The 19544-nt window shown below is 40.7% G+C and overlaps 1 non-coding gene across 1 annotated transcript; it reads left to right on the top strand.

Annotated features, from left to right (window-relative positions):
* Positions 1-274: 274 nt before the first annotated feature.
* Positions 275-393, top strand: LOC130078081 (5S ribosomal RNA). The gene has a single exon (XR_008805884.1). It is a non-coding gene; the product is annotated as a 5S ribosomal RNA (ribosomal RNA).
* The last annotated feature ends 19151 nt before the right edge of the window (positions 394-19544 follow it).

Genomic DNA, 19544 nt, shown 5'->3' with positions numbered 1-19544 from the left:
TTGGTTCTAGTTGGTTTTACATGGTTGATTTTATTGGGTTTTATTTGTTCCTTTTTTATTAAGATTACTTGTTTTAATCATGTGGAACCACTAAATGAATGAGTGTGACTGTGCATATGTGAACCTGGCTATTTGGAGACCACAGTTCACCCCACTACAATGCATGGGTGAAGGGAGTCCTGTTTGTCCTGCAGCTACAGCCTGGAAAGTGTGTGAATGCAGGCCGAGCCCCGGTGTCCCTTCTTTAAATAGCTCTTTATTGGCTGAGACTTTTGCTTACGGCCATACCACCCTGAACACGCCCGATCTCGTCCGATCTCGGAAGCTAAGCAGGGTCGGGCCTGGTTAGTACTTGGATGGGAGACCGCCTGGGAATACCAGGTGCTGTAAGCTTTTGCTTTATCTTCACTAATACACTTTATGGCTCGGCTCCCATGGTTGTTCCTGCTTTATGCGTTTAAATTCAATTGCTTCATTTATTTGTCTTTCATTTCGCTTTCTCTCTGGCTTCTGTCTGCTTTCGGTGCACAAAGGACAGCCCAGCCTCAGTCATTATTTCTTCCTCCTCCAGGGGGCGATCGACAGGCTTTTCTCTCTCTCAGTCTACAAACAACACAGCACTGGAGCGCTTGTTCTTTTCTAACCCGCTCCTTTCCTCAGCTTCAATTAGACCAGATGTTCCCAAACTTTTTTTGTCAGCCAAATGCTCAGATTTTAACTTAATATTTCAAATTATAAAAATAAAGATATAAATATGTTGTATATGTGGCAGTTTGGATTTTTAGGTTAAGCCCGACTACGCCACCCGGAACGGTCCGGGAACCCACCAATAATTTAAATACAAAGCACACAGATACGTTGTGGCTGCGTCAGATAACAGACAATGAGAATGGTATAAAACAGTTTATTCAGAAACACCATTTAATAAAATACAACACAATCTCTGGTAATAAATCCTAAAAGCTTATAAATCAAACTTCACATACACGCGCGTTCGCGCACACACACGGAAACGCCCCTACCACTTCAGAACCTGGGGAATCTGTCTAGTGTCTTGCTCATCGGATGGACACAGCAATCACTCGTGCTCTCACCACACTCCACACACTGTGAACACTGCACGCTGTCAGTCAAACCACCACCACACCCAGAAGACTGTCAAAAAATCCTAAAGGATTCCAATAAGAAAATTGTACAGGATTCTAATTAGAATTTCTATCATATTTTGGAACCATTCCTATAGGATTTCCGATAGAAATGGTCTTATAGGACTATACATAAATATCCTATAGGATTCCGATAGAAATTGTCTTATAGGACTATACATAAATATCCTATAGGATTCCGATAGAAATTGTCTTATAGGACTATACATAAATATCCTATAGGATTCCGATAGAAATTGTCTTATAGGACTATACATAAATATCCTATAGGATTCCGATAGAAATGGTCTTTTAGGACAATGCATAAACCTCCTGTAGGATTTTCTACAGTATTTTAATGGGATCTAATTGGGTCACTACTCAGGTAAGGAGTTTCCTTTTTATTTTCGAGCATTTTTAAGAATCCTATAGCTGCACTTTTCCAATGTTTTTCTTTTTACTAATAGTAGTTTTTTGATTTTGTCTTGCAGTTTGCTTAAACTCACCTCAATGTAGACATTGTTCACTGTTTAATGTATGTTGTGCAACCTGCAGTCACATTATAAACAACATGGCAGGTGATTTGGGCACACAGTATTAGTGCACACACTGATAATGGATTGATACAAATAAAAAAACAAAACAATAAATGCATTTTCTGTTATTTTAATTTCATAAGTATTTTATTTATTTATTTCTACTTTCATAACTATGAATTTATAACTTTTTTACAGATTATATTCGCTACAGACTTACACACACATACACTCAAACACACACACACACACACACAACAATAACTGAAATACAGCATTAAACATATCCTGAGCAAATCTGTCTGATTCCCACGAACTCACACGCGCACACACACTCACACCAACTGTGAAATACAACATTAAACATCCTGAACAAATCAGTTTGATTCAAACAAACTCACACACAATCATTGTGGCGCCTTTTTGACATCTTGCATTCATCTGCGCATTTCTGGGAGATGGCCTTCTTAATTATACTTGCTTCAATATTAAATTTATTTTTGATGTAGCCTGTAAGGAAAGAAACAAACAGAACATAAGTTTACAAACCATAATGATTATTGAGTAATGGTATTGGGCATCTATGTTGACAATAGAACTCCTCAAGGGAAGCCTGTGCCTATGTTCTTCTTCACTATTACATACTAGGGATTAGGGCTGAGAGAAAAAAATCGATACACCTAGCTATCGCAGTTTTTTTATCGATTCTAAAATCGATTTTTTTATTCCAGAATCGATATTAATTCAAATTCAATTGCTTTATTTTTGTCCTTGCTTGTAGATAAGGTTAAAATAAGTTAGCCACTTTCGTTGCAACAGAGGATGAAATGTGTCGTTATCTGAGTGTTGAGTGACATAATATCCCAAATGCACGATTCATCATTAAAAAAAATAAATGTAAAAATCGAGAATCGAATCGAACCGTGACCTTAGAATCAAAAATGTAATCAAAACGAGGATTTGGAGAATCGTGACACCCCTACTCACGCGTCTCTCTCTCTCTCTCTCTCTCTCTCTCTCTCTCTCTCTCTCTCTCTCTCTCTCTCTCTCTCTCTCTCTCTCTCTCTCTCACACACACACACACACCGCGTCTGTCTATGAGGCGCCGGACTGGACAAAAGCGAAGCGAACACCGCGAGCGATACTCCGCGAGAGAGACCGAGTGTGTCCGAGAGCACGCAACAGTGGGCGAGAGAGAGACAGTGTGACTTTTATTTACACTTATATAAACTAATATAATTTATTTTACTGGACAGTTTAAAGCTCATAACCATATTTTGTTGTTACTTGAAGAGTGCAGTGTTATGTTGCATCATGCAGTATTTGTGCTGAAAAGTACTGAGTAAATGTCTGTTACCTCAATAAATTTAAGGTCATTCCTATTTTATTTGTGTACATTTTTTAATCATTAACTTTAAAAGCACACTTTTTACAACTAAAATAACGAAAAAAAAAGAAAAAAAACGGAATTTGGGAAAAAATAAAACGGAATTTGGGAAAAAATAAAACGGATTGCATAGGGCTCTATCAATCCAGCCGACGGTGACGTCACACGCATACCCTCTATTGACATACTTCTCCAAATGATTGATTACATTACTTGCAAACATTTTTGTAATACAAGTTTTCTGAAATGTTATGTTTAAGTATGCACTAATTTGCATTTATCTCTAGAACAAAAAAAAATAAATAATAACAAACATTGGATGTAGTTGTCAGCATTATGTTGTTTACTTTTGTTCCTTAAAAATCTGACAATTCTGTCCATCTTGCATACCATAATCTGTATCATCTCTCATGTAAAATGGCATTTTTGGTTTTTGTATGAAAGAGAAAAAAGGCTGAAAATATGAACCGAACATAATCTAACAATTCTGACTTTTAATATATAAACTCCTGTGGGAAACACTGAATCATAATATACATTTTTGACCAAATCATGCAGCCCTAGTAAGAAAGCATTTTGAATGTTACTTAAAAACAATACCTTTTTGCAGTCATTATTACTCCTAGTCTCCTTTACATGAAGAGGCAGTAGAGAGGAAGGGGCAGGTACCACAGGGGAAGACTCTGGGGCTGGCAAATCCGAAGTGCATCCAGGGAGATTGTGTGCTGGTGCAGTCATTAATGGAGTGCATCCTAGAACAAAATAGGTTTTAATATCTTTTGAAGCAATCACTTAAAAAAATTAAAAACTTTTCATAGGGTTACCATTTTTTAAAAGTGTTAGAGTTTCCACAAGAACACTCTTAATCTCTTTTAATTCAGCCAAAATTTGCTGATTGACTCCACTGTCATTCCTTGTCCTTGCTGATGTCGTTCCCTCCCTGCTTGATTCCTAGAATTGTAAAACATTTGTTAGTGCAGTTTGTATGTAATTAAAACTTGCTGAAAATGTATTCAACATCAAACCATCCAAGATGTAGATGAGTTTGTTTCATAATTTGTAACAGATTTGGAGAAATTTAGCATTACATCATTTACTCACCAATGGATCATCTGCAGTGAACGGGTGCTGTGAAAATAAGAGTCTTGTGAGAACTTTAATAGTAGATTTAATAAGAATCAATGTATAATTTACAGTGAAGTCTACTATGTAGTGTTTTATTTTTTATATTTGTTCATTTAATTTCTTTCTTGTATGCTACTGTTAAATACATCTACTGTTGCTGGAAAAATAAAGCAGTGGGAAGAATGAGTCTAGACTAGAGCCCTGATATATGTAACTTCGTTGAAATAATCTTACTTTTTCAAGATTATACTGCTGCAGAAAGGATCTGGCGGCTCTTATCCTTTTGACGCTCTTTTCAGAAACTTGTTTACTGACCGACTGTAAATAAAAGAGAATTGTACAATTACAAATATAACCTTCAAATTAGCTGAAAGTGGCAATCATATGGGTCTAAGCAACAATAGCTTATCAGGTTTCGACATTATATATTGTCATGTGCTTGTCATTCGGACGCCATTTTTCTTATGATGTAACGAGTACATCAGGATTTAAGGGAAGTGTTCCCGGTTCCGGCTGACCTAATCTATGCAGCCTAACATTGAATTATAGAAGTCTATAGTGTGTTATGTGTATGCTAGGTCAAAGAGATGTGTTTTTAGTCTAGCTTTGAACTGACAGCGTGTGTCTGCTTCCTGGAAAATATTAGGAAGACTGTTCCAGAGTTTTAGTGCTAAATATGAAATGGATCTACTGCCAGCACTCGATTTTGATATTTAATAAACAAGGAGTTAATATCGTGTTAGATATTAGACAAAATGGGGTTAGGGTTACCACAAACTGCATCATCCTAATTTACCTCATATTCTTCACTGCTTTCTGATTCAGAAAGTATTCTGCTATACTTCTGGCGCTGCCCTCTCCCTAATTCTTCATTCCCTTCAGGTCTGGATCTTTTGATGGACTGATTTTTCTCAATAGAATGAAGCTGCTTAAGCATGGCAGATCTAGTTCCTGAAATGATAATTAATTATTATCACAACATGCATCAATTGTATCACAGTAATGCACAGACATATTACAAAAACATACTTACCAACGTTTAGAATTTTTGCAGGGCTGGATTCTTCTTTGTACTGTACATCACATACACCACCAATTTCACACTGTCCATTAATAATTTTTTCAGTTGGAAGCACATCCCATGTTGGGGGATCTTCAATCCATTGGATTAACATAAACCTCATTTTCTTAATAGGATAAAAAAAAATAGACAATATTCTGTCAATTATAATGCTTTTGATGTGTGGGCAAAACAAAGAGTGTTTATACAAATATTATATGCTTTGATGTTTAATGTAAAAGACATTCAATGTTTTATAGGTGTATTAATCTCTTGTTAAGGTTTTGTTCGATCTGGACCTCAATTCAGACATAGCTTCGCACCAGCCGGTGGATCTAGCCGTGTTACTGTAGTTGCGTGCCTGTATGAGTCTCGTACATTGACAACCTGATGCTTGCTTTCTTTTAGGAGAGATATGCTCAAGATCAAAGAACACAAGTTGTTTCTCGTGTATATTGCAAGGTTTACAGTGGATTTAGAACAGATAAGGGTAATTTCCCTCTAAAATGATGTTTAAAACTGTTACTAAGCAACCAGCAACAGAAACGTAACGTTAATGTCCGAGACATAACCGACAGCCACTGATGATGAAGTCCATTGTGATGTTAACTACAAAAATAACGTTTAAGAAATGACTTAAGTTTCTAATAATGGTGTATTTCTACTTAAAGGTTTCTACTTATGGTGTAAGTAGTTGATAAATGTAACGGTAAGACCGTTAAACATGATCTAACGTTAATTATATAACTGTTATCAAAAAGCAGCCAGATGACTAACGTTACTGACCAGTCTTAAAATGTTACGAAAAAAAAAAACATTTTACGCAGGTTTACACATAAATATTTCTAGATTGTGTCAAATGTTAATATAAAGAAACGTTTAAATATGTTACTTACAATTGTTTGTCACAGTTCGTCGTCTTCAAGAAAGTTGTATGATCGTCTCCTCTGACCGTTGCGCTGCAGTGAGCAAGGATGCGCATGCGCAATTGAATGTTCATGCCTACGATGTGAGTTGTGGGCGGTGTTCTTTGTATGAATATACAAATTATTTTCCGTTCAGTTTTTATTATGTTGACTTTCTAACGCCAAGATTTTGTATTATTATTATTATTATTATTATTATTTACATATGCAGTACGTTATACATATTTAATATTTCCACAACAGTGACCACAAATGATTCCTCTAAACAAGAAGATATCCCTACATTGAAATGAATGCAAAACAACGAGGCCCTTACAAAAGGTACCCTATTTTTACAACTTGAATCTGAGTATAGATAATTCAATACATTTGAAATAATTAATTGGTACATTTTAAATATTAAAAATGCAAATTATTTTTTGTAAACATTGTACATCTAATACAATGTTCACTGTTATTTATATAATTATTTGTGTATTTTACTGCAGCAAGTGCTACAAAATCACAAAGCTTTGTACCATTTTGATTAAGTAAAAAATGGAACAACTTCAAAACACGAAAATGACTAAAAAGTACCAGAGGGTTAAATAAAATTATGTTAACATTTTATTACTTGAAAGCACTGTCACATGTTAAAATAGTCTTTGATCATATTACTAGATTTTTGGATCCAGAATCGAGTTGCCCCCTTCCAAAGACAAGTCGATGGCGGGCAAACAACACTCCTCATTACAATTGGGATGATACCCATCAGAATGAATCCCCTGCAGACAGTGAGGAAGACGAGGACGAATTTTATGATTCTGTTGATGAAATGGACCATGGTGAAGATGAGTGGAGTGACACTCAGGGAGATTTTGACTCTACTATGGATGACACTGCTGTCACAAATTCTGATTCAAATTCACAATTTGAAAAATCTGGGGCCCCTCTTTACACAGGATCAGAGATAACAATTGCACAGGCAATAGTTCTAATTTTGTCCTTCTCTCTGAGGCACAGTTTAACAGCAAGTGCTGTGGAAGACCTATTAAAGCTCTTAAATGTCTTTCTACCGAGTAGCAACATATTGCCAGAGTCTCTCCACCTCTTCCGAAAAATATTCCATGATCCATCTGAGTCTCTAAATGTTCACCTTTTCTGCAACATTTGCCAAACATATCTTTCAAAGAACAACATGCATTGTCCAGAGTGTAATGAGATAAATGACCCAAAAAAGAATATTGCAGAAGGCAATTTTTATATAAGTCTCTCTATCGAGGACCAGCTAAGAGACATCCTACAAAAAGATGATTGTGCATTTCAATCAGAAGTATATGGAACAAATGATGTAAGAAAGGGTGAAATGTATCAAACACTCCCCAATTTCACAGCTAATGACATATCACTACTATGGAACTGTGATGGCATTCCAATGTTTAAATCTTCACCTTTCTCATTGTGGCCCATCAGATGTGTGATAAATGAACTCCAACCAAATGTTCATTTCAAAAACATGATACTCGCAGGTGTCTGGTTTGGGCGTGGTAAACCTGACATGTCCACCTACCTTAAGCAATTTGTGGATGACATTCTAAAAATCAATTCACAAGGTCTGGAATGGAAGCACCCACATACAAAAAAAACTGTGGTGTCTAAAGTTTTCCCTATCGTATGCTCATGTGACGCAGTAGCCCGATGTATGCTTCAAGGTATACATCAATTCAATGGTGCATATGGATGTGGACATTGCTTAAATCAGGGGTTTTCAAATTGGGTGAATGTGAGCCTCCCCTAACAGTAGGTTAGGACAGCCGAGCCCCCCCTTCCCCAAAATCCCGCCCCCCTGCCCTAACCCACACACCTCTGCAGTAAATGCCATCTTTTGTGTGTTCCAGGCAACGATGAGTTCCAATAAAAACGGATAAAATGTAAATATTTTTTAATATTGTAGCCTAATTGAAGACATTTTATTTCCACAACTTTTTTAAAAGTGCATTCATAAACTATTCTTTGCAACAGCAAATAATTTCCAACTTTATGCAGGCCTAATTGAGGCTACTTTTAAAATCACTGGCCTAACCACAAGTCAACAAAACATGCTTAACATGTGTAATGCAATGAGTAGCAGTGTTTCGCCGATGTTATGGGGTTTGCCTGCCATACGTGACACAATAAGTTGCTTCTGTCGCCTAGGGCTGGGCGATATGGCTGAAAACTGTATCACGATATCAGTGTTTCATATCGGTCGATATCGATAATTATTGATTTTTTTATGACCCATTTAAAATAAGGACCAGGAGAAAAAATATATTACATTTAAACATTTTTATTTTAAACTTAACCTTCCTCTGATTATAATCCCAAGACAGAAATGTCAACACAACCATGAAAACTCAAATAATTAAAATGTAAACATAAGTCTAAATTCACAATCAGACCTGCAAACTCCTCAGAGTAAAAAAGGTGACAGTGGCGCGGTGCGGCGGGACGGGGGTGGTGGGGGGTTGTGGTCGTACGTGCCCCCTGCTCGATTTTTTGTGATTTTAATATGCAAATGACACATTTCTGAGCGTGACTTAACAAAAATCAGCATACTTATCAAAAATCTTTGTGTTGCAACCCGGAAGTTTGTATCTTAGACATGCACTGTATCATAAGAAGTCAGGGCAGAGCACCCGGGTAACGATAAGCCAAGCTAACGTTACAGGGATATTGCACCATTTGGGAAATTAAGCTCCTTTTCCACCTCCCCTCGAGTAAAACAATTGTTTTTTTTTACCGTTTATAGGATTCAGCCGATCTCCAGGTCTGGCGGTACCACTTTTACCATAGCTTAACATAATTCATAGTATGAAGACAATACTAGGGGTGGAACGGTACACAGAAGTCACGGTTCGGTTCAGACACCACGGTTCGGTACGATTTCAGTACAATGGAGTGAAAAGCAAAACAGAAATATAGAAGGCATTTTTATAAATGTCTTAAGCCTTGTATTTTTTAAATAAGTTTTATTAATAAAGGCATAGAACCAGTTTATTTATAGTGCACTGATAATAGTTTTATATAATTAGTTTATTAAATTAATAAAAAGATAAAAAGACCTTGAGATATGTTTGGTAATTGTACCTGAATGAATTTAAAATTTGCAATATTTCAGATCAATATATTTGTTTTCCTTCATTTTAATTAACCGTAACTTTATTCTCATCAGAATTATAAATAATGGATTTTTTCTTTTTTAATTAATGTGTAACTTAAAAATAAACAGATTAGTGCTCTGTTTTGAGGACAAGAAATGAAAACCAATGCGATATGATGAATGTCCAAAAGATGGAACACACAGACTGTTTTAAAAAGGGGTTGGATAAATATGTTTTGCTTTTAAAACGGTGTGTATGTGTGTGTGACAGTTATAGGTTACAGTTTGACAAGAAATACAGAGTGAAGAAAAGCACGATGTTGTGTTTTATTGCGAGTATAGGACTACACAAATATAAGTAAACACTTTGCAGACTGAATGATGTCCTGTATTAACAAAATGACGGAGTATGTTTTTATGTCTCCACTGTTCGATCGCGCCCGCGTGTCTCACTCTCTCATGCCCGTGCCTACTCTCTCTCTCTCGCGCGCGCGCGCGCACACACACTCCAGCATTGGCATCATCTCATTCTCTACTCTTTACTTCTATTTAAGATTTTATTTAACTCATTTAAGACTGTTCTTGTGAGGATACTCGACAAAACTGACATTTTGGCATAAATGTGTGGGTTATTGTTCGTTCAGGCGCGAAAGAGAACTCGATACTGGCGCGCGTCTTTCTGTGCGTCATGCGTGCGTGCGTATGTGTGCGTGTGTCAGGACAGGAGGACATTCACTGACAGCGCGTTCTCTTTTGTCTTGTCGCGAATGAATGGTTTAAAAGCATTTGCGTGAATAAGAGCGTTATCATATACAAAAACTTATTGCATGCGTTGCCGGGATACTTTAAGCCCTGCAACATTAATAGAGCTGCATACAGAGTTATTTTTTCTTCTCGTGTCGCGCCTCCCCTGTGGCTCTTTGGCGCCCCCCAGGGGAGGCGCGCCTCACCTATTGAAAACCGCTGGCTTAAATGAAGGGAAAACAGTGCCAAAAGGAAGAGGATATGCCAGAGTATATCCACCCACTGAGGCACAGAAAAGAACCCATGACCATGTCATTGAATGTGGGCAGAGGGCCATTGAGAATGATGTTGACCATGTGTTTGGGGTGAAGACAGTATCACCATTAGTCCTCCTGAATCCCTCCACTGGTTTTGACATTGTGAACAGCTTTCCAATTGACTACATGCACTGTGTTCTCTTGGGAGTGACAAAGCAATTCTTGGACTTGTGGTTCAATAGCAAGTACCATGACAGCCCTTGGTACATTGGGACATCACATAAGCTTGTTGATCAAAGTCTGCTTAGCATCAAACCTCCATCTGATATACCAAGAATACCACGGACTGTGAAAGTTGCGCAAAGGTGGAAGGCTGCAGAATGCAGAAGCTGGCTATTATTCTACAGTGGTCCTGTTCTATACAAGATTCTTCCAACAAAATTTTTGAAACATTGGCTCCTTCTGGTCACTGCCATTTTTTGCTTTCTGAAAGACACTGTCACAGAAAATGACTTGGCAGCAGCAACATCCAAGATCACAAAGTTTGTGCAGGAGATACCAACGACATATGGCTTGTGCCAAATGTCCTTCAATGTCCATCAGCTTACACATTTGCCTTTCTCTGTCAAGATGTATGGACCTCTTTGGTGTACATCTGCATTTTCATTTGAGGGTCACAACCAGAAACTGAAGAGGTTGTGTCATGGAACAAATTATATCCCATCTCAAATTGCACGCCAATTCAACATACTTCAGTCAATTCCCCAACTACTTAAACGAACAACGACTAGTGCTGATGTCTCAAATAGGGTGGGCAAACTTGTCAATGACTGGCTAGGTGTTTATCCTCTTGTTGCTAAGGCACAAAAGCTAGAAGGTCTTGTTTTGCTGGGATGTTCTCGACAAAAAATGTTAGATCACAAAGATAAGTTCTTAATGCTCCCAGTCTGTGATCTATCTGAAAATGATGAGTACTCTGCAGAGACATATGACAGAGCAATTGTGACTGTATCAGCATGTTTATGATCCTTCTATACACAGAGACATTTGCATTGATGGGCGACCATAAAAGCCTCTCATTTTTTGAATAGGAACACATTTACATTAAGCACCCAGTTTGCACTCTAAAGTAACTGCTTATATTTACAAAATAAGCCTACAATAGCAGAAGTAAGCCCTGCTGATGAAATTAAGGTTTAAACACTCTTCAATAAGGCTTCAGTTGTTTACTAGTTTACATGCAGTGAAAGTACAATAAACCTACTGCATTTATTACTCTTTTTATATGAATCAGAAATTAATAAACTACTAATAAATGGCAAACTACTTCTTCACTGCTGATTCCTGGTGGTTTAGAGGAGAATTACTCCGAGTCGCCCCCTGTCGTTTCACAGAATAGCACAACGGCGAGCGCGTCAAGTATAAACGCCTCGTCCATATGGAGAGGTCCGCGCGCAGTCAGCGGAGACTCGCGCTCGTGCGGACGCGTCGAGTATAAACAAGGCTTCAGCGGAGACTCGCGCTCGTGCGGACGCGTCGAGTATAAACAAGGCTTGAGGCGGCGGCAGCGCGGGCGGGAGCCGGCGGCTGCGAGTCCGGGAGAGGGGGCGGAGAAGGAGAGATAGACGCTCGAGGGAGTCATTCCGGCGAGCATTTGCATCAGAAAACGACGGCAGTGCAGCCCGCAGGGTCGACATCAGAAGTGCGTCGCTGAGCTCACAAACCCAGGCAGAGAGCGCAGATCACATGGCGGTCTCCGTCGCTGTGCGGGGCTCTGCACGCGCCGCAGGAAGTGCAAGGCATCTTGAAAAAGACGCTCGCTGCTCTTTTAGACAGTAAGTTTTGCAAGAAAGGATCCGTCGCCGGATAGCGTAGCTCGCACGGATGGCTGAAGGTGGCGAAGACGGCCGGCTTCTTCAGGCGCTGTCTTGTCGCTTCCTCGACGGCGGCGGCGGCTTCTCTCTAGATCCAGCGATGCGGCAATAATAATAACGCAAATTTTTTTTTTTATATAATAATAAAAAATCGATTTTTGAAAATTTAATAATCGATTCATAATCGTCCATAACATAATCGCGATTAATCAATAATCGATTTTTTTAACCACCCCTATCTAGAACTTACGAAAATGTTGATTACATTTGTAAAAAGAATAAAAATAAATTATAGGGTAATGCAGCCAAAGCCAAATTATAAGAAACCGAAATTTTTATGAATTGATTAGTTGTTGGGTTTTAAGTTCAGGCTATTGCAGTCTGATTCTGTTAGTTCACCTCACCTCCTCATCCGAGACGTTCTTTCCTTTGCAACTTCATATTTATCAGGTTTGTTCTCCTCCTCTTGTGTCTCGAGACGTTAGTTGTCGACTCGTCAGTGTCTGACTCTGATCTGTCTGCTGGGCCGTGCCGTGTGTGATACAGCAGGGCCGGAAAGAGTAATGATTAGTTCATCTTTCGAGTCTCGAGTTCGGGTTCGGCCGGGTCCGAGTCTTTCGTTCTTCCTGTCAGTCCCATAGAGGCTATGCTGTCAGTACCGGAAAGAGTAATGATTAGTTCATCTTTCGAGTCTCGAGTTCGGGTTCGGCCGGGTCCGAGTCTTTCGTTCTTCCTGTCAGTCCCATAGAGGCTATGCTGTCAGTACCGGAAAGAGTAATGATTAGTTCATCTTTCGAGTCTCGAGTTCGGGTTCGGCCGGGTCCGAGTCTTTCGTTCTTCCTGTCAGTCCCATAGAGGCTATGCTGTCAGTACCGGAAAAAGTAATAGTAATGATTAGTTCATTTTCTTCGAGTCTTCGGGTTTGAGTCCTTCGTTCTTTTGTCACGTGACCGCTGGTATCTCGCATCAAATACAATATTAGATTCGTATTATTGACTGCGTCTGAATGTATATTGTTTTATATTTAGGAATTAAAATACAAAATATGTGAAATAAACATTATCTGAAAAATAAAAGTTCCATCTTATTATTGTCCCTGTCCGTTTCTTTAAATGTTTCTTGTGCATCTGTGGTGTGTTTTATTATATATTATACATTAATTAACTACTATTATATTATACATTAACTACGTGCTTGTTTGTAAAAAGGTTGTGAATTAGTAGGCTATTCAATACGGTGACAAGTCACGTGAGAAAAGAACGAAGGACTCAAACCCGAAGACTCAGAAGATGAACTAATCATTACTCTTTCCGGTACTGACAGCATAGCCTCTATGGGACTGACAGGAAGAACGAAAGACTCGGACCCGGCCGAACCCGAACTCGAGACTCGAAAGATGAACTAATCATTACTCTTTCCGGTACTGACAGCATAGCCTCTATGGGACTGACAGGAAGAACGAAAGACTCGGACCCGTCCCGAACCCGAACTCGAGAGAGATGAACTAATCATTTCCAGTACAGATTCAGAAACCATATGTTGCGCAATGCGCATGCGCGATCAACACAAAATGAACGAATCACTCTCTAAGACAACTCGGTAGTCCCGAGTCATATTAAAGATTCGTTCAAAATGAACGAATCGTTCATGAACGACACATCACTACTGTCTTGCTCATCGGATGGACACAGCAATCACTCGTGCTCTCACCACACTCCACACACTGTGAACACTGCACGCTGTCAGTCAAACCACCACCACACCCAGAAGACTTCAGGAACCACGTATCCCCCAGATTCTGAAGGGAAAAGACAAGAACAGTTAATACAACAGTAATGAACAAAAGACACATACACTTTACACATGAACTAGGTCTACGAAGTGGATGGGTCACACATGGCCAAAAGAGGCCGTCCTTCTTCGATTGCAACACCAGCAACCTGCTGATACTAATGGACCGGAATCAGCACAATAGGGGTTGATGGTGAGTCATTCCCTGTTCTTTTGACAACAAAATAAACAAAATCACAACCAGGGGGATCAAACACAAAAAAAAGAGCAAACAATACAAAACCCAAATTAAACCAACCACTAAGAATAACATACAAGTATCAGGGAGACACACATAGATCTTCGTCCCTCAAGATTACCCCCCCCCCCCCCCCCCCCCCCCTCCAGTTTCACAACTTTTACTAGTTGTATGAACAGTGGAAACTTCATGGCACCATTGATGCGCAGGAGAGGGACATGTGTGATGCTGTGCTTTTTTGGAGACAGGTGCTAGAGCACATTGTGCAACCTAGCGTTCTGGGGACACAGAGACATTTTGGGACAGCTGCTGGCAACCTATGACAGTTCAGTTCAGTTCAGTCTTTATTGTCCCACCCGGGGAAATTTGATTTGCAATAGGGTTAAAAAACAAACATGCATGAGACATAAACAAAGATAAGAACAGCCGTTATATACAACCTTTTTTTGTTAATCTAAAAGTACTCAAAAGTTGAAATGGTAGCCTTAACAATCTATCGTTTTGAGGAGCAGCTCAAGCTCAGTACAAATTTAGGGCATTAATTGGCGTGGGTGCAAAGGAAAATTTGTATCTGTTAGTTTTTATTATGGGCAATCTGTATTTTCTCCCAGAGGGGAGAAGAACAAATTCCTCCAACAGAGGGTGGTCAGGGCTAGCTATGATGAGATAGTCTGAGCCTTACATATAACTTGTCTTTTGTAGATGTCTGCCAAGGAAAGTTGTTTAGTTCCAATTAACTAAATTAATTGGAACTAATTTTGCTGGCTACCTTAACAATGTTAGACAGTTTATTTTTACTTTGCACCGTAAGATTCCCATACCAAGCTATGTGTAGCAGGATGCAGCTGTTAGGCTCATGCCTCCCCAAGTGGTATTTAATTTGCTGTGCTGTGAGCCAATCGCAATGGCCAAGCCCCTTTATAAACTGGGACTGTTCTTTTGACGAGGGACGTCACCGGCTCGCGACTTGCATTGTTTACCGGCCTAGCGATCTGAGGTCTGCCTTGGTCGTCCATTCTATCGTAGCGCCGCAGGTATGACTAGCTTCGTTTTTCTTTCCATTCGTTTGACTCCATAACTTGGGCTTATGGGGAATGTTTTGTTGTAGAATCCCCGGTGCTGTAGCAGCCCTTCCACCAGCGGAGTGTGCGCCCTGCTATTGGTAATCAGAGCTTGGGGCTTGTCACTTAACGCTGCTAATCATAGGTATGTGGCTACACTGAATGATAAGTGAATGATTACCGTGGGATATGTTTGTAAGTAGACATCCTGTGTATTTCAGGGAGTGCTATTTAGTCGGGGGGCGGCCGCTGGTTGGCTACATCTACACCGAACATCTGCTGCTTTGCTTTGTATGTTTTTCACGTGACACCAGCTCACGGTTTCTTCGTTGTATCCGGCTGCCTTTTCCCACGGGACCAATATCACAGGTCCCGCGGTTAGTTCAAGTTAACGAGCAACTTGCATCGGTTAAGTCGTTTGTAGTGTGTATTTCTTTGAACTTTTGTATTTCTCCTGCTGTCGATATCCAAAATGATGGACCTATTTGTTGTGATTGTTTTGATTTTTTTTTCGTTTTCTTGATTTGTTTACATTGATGGGAGACCTTGGAAGTTGCTTCCTCAGTGTGGCATTTTTGTCATTCTGTTGGTTATTGTGTATGGTTTATTTTGTTTTGTTCATGTTTGATTGTTCATTTTAATTTGTGTAACTGAGTTTTTGTAATATTGCTAACCCTAGTACCATTTTTGGGCTTTAGAACAGGTGGTCTATTAGACATCTGTTTTTTGCAATTTTTGTCCTTTTGTCCAGGTGCTGAGAACTGCCAGTGGGAGCAGTGCCCCTTGCGGTGGTGGGTCCCTTGGTGTGTGCTGTGGCTGCATGTTCACCAAGTGTGGTCATTTCCCTTGCTGTGTGTGTGTGTGTGTAAACCTCGACACGTATGATTAGGGTGTTTTTTTATGGATGCTCATTGCTCGAGCTACTAGCCTCCCACTGGTAAGATTCTGCCCGATTTCCCTCCTCTCTTGGGGGTGTATGTGCGTTACGAATAGAGTATAGTGAATATTGTGTGTGTGTCGATTGAGTGTAAGTGTGAAAATAAAGACTCTATTTTTGTATTGGACCACTGTCTCTGGCTGATCCATCAATGAACTTGAGTGCCTGGTTAGAACAAAATGGCTAATTCTTTGGGTGTAAGTCCCATCATGGCGTAGTCTGCTAACTGCCTGTTATATCTATCCATTCTGCCACATATGCAACAAAAAGTTAAAATTGATTCAATAAAAGATTTATGAAATGGAGTCATCAAAGTTTTGTCCACATTAAAGGTATTCAGTCTGTGCAGAAAATTAAGCCTCTGAAGACCCTTCTTGTAGACAGCGGAAGTGTTAAGGTCAAAGCTCAAGTTTTTGTCAATGACTGTTCCTAGGTATTTGTAACACTGCACTGTCTCAATAAGTGAGCCCTTGATTGTTGTTGAAGAGGTAGAGTGGAGAGTTTTTCTGAAGTCTATGACAATGTTTTTGGTTTTAAGGACATTTAACTTTAAGAAGTGGTGGTCACACCAATCAACAAAGTCGTTCAAAACAGGCCCATGATCAGCCTCCCCATGCTGGAGCAGACTGACTAGTACTGTATCGTCCGCAAACTTCAGAAGAAACCTGTTATTGTGGTGACTCCTACAGTCATTTAGGAGATACAATAGTGGGGACAGGACACACCCCTGGGGTGAGCCTGTAGATAACAATCGCTTCTGAGATAGAACGCCATTAACGCTGACTGACTGGGGCCTAAATGTTAAAAAATCCAGTACCCATTTTACTATACCTGGATCAAGGTTAAAAGAGGACACAAGTTTCCTTACTAAAAGATGTGTTTGGATTGTGTTAAATGCTGATGAAAAATCAACAAATAAAAGCCTTGCATGGGTTTTTTTCCCCTCAAGATGCTTATACAGAAGATTAGGTAAGGTAGTAGTAGCATCGTCTACTCCTCTATTAACCTGATATGCAAATTGCATTGGGTCAAGCATGCCATGAACCTTTACAGGATTTGCTTGACTAATCGCTCAAAGTGTCACGGACACGTTCAGGAAAAAAGGACCCAAATGCAATCTGCGAGACAACAGTTCCTTTAATGAAAATAATGCAAGCTGCGTAGAGTGGTCAAACAGAAAAGTCTCTTGTAGCTGGTAATTAGATTAACAGAAAGTCTCTGGGAATCAAACCAAACTGAGGAGTAGTCCAGCAACGATACTCAGCATCCAGCAGCAGAAACACAAATCAGGGCTCGTGGTCCGTCTGTCGCCCTCAAACACAGAGAAGCTGGGTAGAGAAAGACTTCAGTAATTTCCAGCACAGGCAGTGCAGAAGTAGCAAACATACGTCAACAGGACAAGACAAGACAAGATGCGAACAGGTAAGCTCTGTAACACACGTTTAACATAGTCACTAATCTGGCAGAGAAAAGGGGAAAAAGAGAACTAGAAGTAGGAAAGCTAATTAGGAAGAAAGTGATAACAGGTGGAAATGGAGAAAGAGTAATGGAAAGGCTGATGGCAATCAGCTGGTGGAGAATGAATGAGCGTGATAGTAAGTGGGTGTGTCTAAGCGAGGTGTGTGTGTATGAAGGGAGCGCGTGTGAGAATGGATACAGGAAACAAAAAGAACACAAGAGGGAGACAGAGACAGAAGAGAACACCGGGATCATGACAGTACCCCCTCCTCAACGAGCGCCCCCTGGCGCTCCCGAGGGTAGAGGCTGGCGAGTGCGGTAGAAGTCCTCGATAAGCGAGCGGTCCAAGACGTTCCGTGAAGGAATCCAGCTTCTCTCCTCCGGCCCGTATCCCTCCCAGTCGACAAGGTACTGGTGACCACGACCTCGCGGACGGACATCAAGTAACTTACGTACGCGATAAACAGGACCTTCCTCCACCTGAACAGGAGGGGAAACTTGGCGAGGTGGGGGGCGGACGACGGGCTTGACGCACGAAACATGAAACACTGGATGGACGCGCCGGAGGTTAGGAGGCAATCTAAGTCTAACCGCGACAGGACTGATAATCTTAGAGATAGAATATGGCCCAATAAACTTAGGGGCCAACTTGCGGGACGCGAACCGTAAAGGAAGATTGCGAGAGGAGAGCCAAACCTTTTGACCGCAGATGTATCTCGGACTCTTAATACGATGACGATTAGCGGCACGGCGAGTGAGAGAACGAGTATGGCATAGAGCAGACCTCACCCCTCTCCAGGTTCTTTTACAACGCCGAATAAACGCCTCGACAGACGGAACATTAGTCTCCGCCTTCTGTGAAGGAAACAGAGGTGGCTGGTACCCAAGACAACCGTGAAACGGAGATAAGCCGGTGGCGGAGGACGGAGAAGAATTATAGGCATATTCGGCCCATGGAAGTTGATCAGTCCACGAGGAAGGATTACGAAATGCGAGACTGCGGAGAATACGACCAACAATCTGATTAGTTCGTTCGGCCTGACCGTTGGTCTGTGGGTGAAAACCAGAAGATAGACTGGGTGACGCACCGATCTGACGGCAAAACTCCTTCCAAAATAACGACGCAAACTGGGGTCCGCGATCAGACACGACATCCGAGGGAAGTCCGTGAAGCTTGAAAACATGACTAACGACAGCTTGAGCGGTCTCCTTAGCGGATGGGAGTTTGGGAAGAGGAATGAAGTGAGCGGCTTTAGAAAAGCGATCAACTACAGTGAGGATTACAGTGTTGCCTTTGGACTCCGGTAGTCCGGTAATGAAGTCGAGCGCGATATGTGACCACGGGCGAGATGGAATAGACAGGGGTCTAAGCAGACCAGCCGGTGGCAAATTACTAGACTTAGTCTGGGCACAGATAGAACAGGCGGCCACAAATCGACGGATATCGCGCTCGCGGGTAGGCCACCAGAATCTCTGACGGATGACAGCAATGTTTCCCCTAACTCCAGGATGGGCGAACAACTTGGAGGAGTGACCCCATTGCATGACAGCCAAGCGAGTGGGGACAGGAACAAAGAGTAGGTCTCGCGGACATTGGCGAGGAGTGACGACCCGAGATAAAGCCCGTTTAACCAAGCGTTCGATTCCCCAGATGGAAGAACCAACGATGCAGCCTTGAGGAAGAATCTCCTTTCTCACAGGAGTTCCCACGGGGGAATCGAACTGACGCGAGAGAGCGTCGGGCTTAAGGTTCTTGGAACCAGGGCGATACGAAATAGAAAAATCGAAGCTAACAAAAAACAGGGACCAACGAGCCTGGCGAGCGTTAAGTCGTTTAGCGGACCGTATGTACTCGAGGTTTTTATGATCGGTCCAGACAACGAA

This window comes from Rhinichthys klamathensis, unplaced genomic scaffold (genome assembly GCF_029890125.1).
Source record: "Rhinichthys klamathensis goyatoka isolate OS25496 unplaced genomic scaffold, OSU_Roscu_1.1 h1tg000811l_1, whole genome shotgun sequence".
NCBI classification, from domain to species: Eukaryota; Metazoa; Chordata; class Actinopteri; order Cypriniformes; family Leuciscidae; genus Rhinichthys; species Rhinichthys klamathensis.
This window is presented reverse-complemented; position numbering and strand designations above follow the sequence as displayed.